Source organism: Ursus maritimus, unplaced genomic scaffold (genome assembly GCF_017311325.1).
Source record: "Ursus maritimus isolate PB19 unplaced genomic scaffold, ASM1731132v1 scaffold_32, whole genome shotgun sequence".
Taxonomy (NCBI): Eukaryota; Metazoa; Chordata; class Mammalia; order Carnivora; family Ursidae; genus Ursus; species Ursus maritimus.
Window position 1 is genome coordinate 18126945 of NW_024425786.1, and position 3185 is coordinate 18130129.

The window sequence follows — 3185 nt, forward strand, 5'->3', positions numbered from 1 at the left end:
TGGTGACTGATCCTGACTCTTACTCATACATTCATTCAACAAATATTTATTGAGCTATAAGAATGTGCTAGATACTGTTCTAGACACTAAGGCTTTAATGGTGAACAAGAAACTCATAAGTTCTGTTTTTGTTTTCATGGGGGCAAAAACAGTACGCATGTAAACAAAATAGATAACAATGTCAACTACTTTAAGTGCTCTGAAGAAAAGTAAAGCAAAGCGTGATTGAGTGGGGAGAGTGTTCTGCTATTTTCGGAAGGCTGATCAGGAAAGGCTTGTTTGAGGAAGTTGATATTTGAGTCACCTCTTAGTAACCTTAGGTTTACCAACATAGGAAGAAACCGACTTTGAAGCCTAACCTGTTCATAACTAGACCACATCTGGAGCTCAGTGTGGCTGCAGCTTAGACGTGAAGGAGGTGCGCGGGAGAGAGTTGTTCATGGATGACTCTGAGGAAGGGACAGTAAACAAATCCTAAGGGGTTTTATAGCGCAGTAACTAGCTTAGGCTTTATCTAGAAGACAATGGGGGAGCCACAGAAGGGTTTTAAGTTGGGAGTGAAAGGATCAAGATTATCTTAGAAAATCACTCTTGAGGGGCGCCTGAGTGGCTCAGTCAGTTAAGCGTCTGACTTTGGCTCACATCATGATCTCGCGGTCCTGGGATGGAGCCCCGAGTCTGGCTCCACCTTCAGCCGCAGCAGGGAGTCTGCTGTCCCTCTCCCTCTGCCCCCCCACCCCCCCTGGTGCTCCTGTGCGCGCTAGAGCGCACTCTCTCTCTCTCTCAAATAAATAAATAAAACCTTTTTTTTAAAAAAGAAAATCACTCTCGATATAGGATAGAGACATCAGGGGAGGGGAAATGGTTAATAAGTTGCTGCTGCAATGACCCAGACAGTAATCCAAATCAAATTAAAGAGGCAGTGGAGCCAGAAGAAAGGCAACAGATGAAAGGCAAGATCTGGTGGTTGTAGAGTACGAAGAAGACAGAAGAATGATGACAGGGAGAAAGGTAGGCTTATTCATTGAGAATGGGAAAACAGAGGCTTGAGGCAAGTGCAAGATGAATTCAGTTTGGGACGTGTTGAGTGTGAGGGGTCTATAGGACATCCCAAGCGAACGCAGTAAGAAGTTGCACAGAAAGGTCTGGGGCAGAACTACGTCCGAGATAAACAGGTTCAGGAGAGGAAATGATCATTGAAACCAAGAGAGGACAGACAGGTCATCTTCATTGAGTGAAAAGTAAAAAGGGTGGAACTGCAAGGAAAGACAACGTTTATGGGATTGGCAGCAAAAGGGCAGAGACAGTAAAGAAAAGATAAAAAACACGATAACTGATCGGAACCAGTGAGAATCATCAGGGAGATGTGGGGCATTGTGATTTCATAGTTCCATCTGGTCAACTGGCTTGTTCTGTGGAAGCCAGTCATTGTCCCATCTTTGACCCCCTGGCAAAGCTGTTGTTCATGCAACAAATTTTCTTGAGCCTCTACTATATGCCAGACGCTGTTCTTGGTGCTAGGGACACATCAGTGAGCGAAAAAGACAAATGCTCTGACTTTAAGGAGTTTACATTCTAGTGTGGGGAACATATAAGAAGCAAACATTAAAAATAGGTAAATGTGGGGCACCTGGGTGGCGCAGTCGTTAAGCGTCTGCCTTCGGCTCAGGGCGTGATCCCAGTGTTATGGGATCAAACCCTACATCAGGCTCCTCCGCTGGGAGCCTGCTTCTTCCTCTCCTGCTCCCCCTGCTTGTGTTCCCTCTCTCACTGGCTGTCTCTATCTCTGTCCAATAAATAAATAAAATCTTTAAAAAATATTAAAAAAATAAAAATAGGTAAATGCTATGAAAAAAAAACTAGATTAAAAGGTATCAGGAGTTATAGAGAGGGTATGTAAGCCATTTCCAGTGTGATAGAGTAGACCTCATTGACTTGGTGATACTTAAGCAAAACCTTGAAATTTGCCAAGTAGATATGGGGCCGGGGGGGGGGGTAGAGCATTCTAGGCAGAAGTTAAGAACCAGTGCCAAGGTCTTGAGGCAAAAGCAAGCTTAGGAAGTCCAAGCAGTGAGGAGTGTTAGGATGCTAGGGAGGAGATCAAAGAAGAAATAGGGGAGCATCAGGTAGGATTTTAGCCTTTGTTCTGAGAAAAATGAGGGACTTTGGGAAGGTTTTGAGCTTAAGAGTGACATGTCTAAGGTTTTCTAATAGGGTCACTGCTGCATTTAGAATAGATGCTGAATGGCAAGGGCAGAAGCAGGGAGACCAGTTAGGAAGCCAGGGCAGAAATTGAGGCAAAAGATGACGGTGCCTTGAGCCAGGATTATAGCTCTGTGGGTTTCCTAATAGTCTGAAAGTGGGATGAAAGGGAAAGAAAAGACGAGAACAACATCAAGGCTTGTGTCCTAAACAAAGGAGAAGATGTAGCCATCCACGGAGCCAGGAGGCTCTGGGAGGAGCAGGTGGGTTTTCTGGGGTGTGTTGGGGGAGTGAGGGAGAGAAGGGTAGAGACCGGGAGCTCAGTCCCTGGACTGGTGAAATCTCTGACGTCCATCCAAGTGGAAATGTCCAGCAGGAAGCTGCCTGTGCGAGCTCAAAAGATCGGGAGACAAGTCTGAGCTAGAGGTTCACGAAGTTGTCAGCATGTAACTGGTATTTAAAGCCACAGGGATGAACAAATACACAGTATGGAGTGGGATGCGTGCTGCCAAGAGCGAGCAGGGCAGGGAGGAGGGAGCGGGAGTGCGCGCGCGCGAGCGGGGGGGGGGGGGGGGTGTAACTTTATGAATTATGGCCAGAGGGACACCCGCCTTCTGGCGCTGGGCGGCAGTGTGGCGCCGGCACGCGATGCCGGAGGCCCTCTGGGCCAGGGCAGGGCGCCGAGGCGGCAGGGCGGCCCACCAGGCCCACGCCCAGGCTCAGGGCCACGGCTCTCTCGCCCGCTTCCTGCCCGTCGGCCGAAGCCGAAACTCCTCTACCCGGCCTTTTCAGGCTCCTCCCCAAACGAGTGAACTGTGTGGAGACGAGGGGCGAGCCGAGGAAACGGCCACAGTGCAGACTTCATTCATACTATACAGTTCTACGGCTTCAGAGTCGATCTTAATAACTGGTAAACTCGTAAAAGCAACACAATCACAACTTTTACGATGGCACGAGAGGCCGCCAGGCCTCTCTCCCGCGCG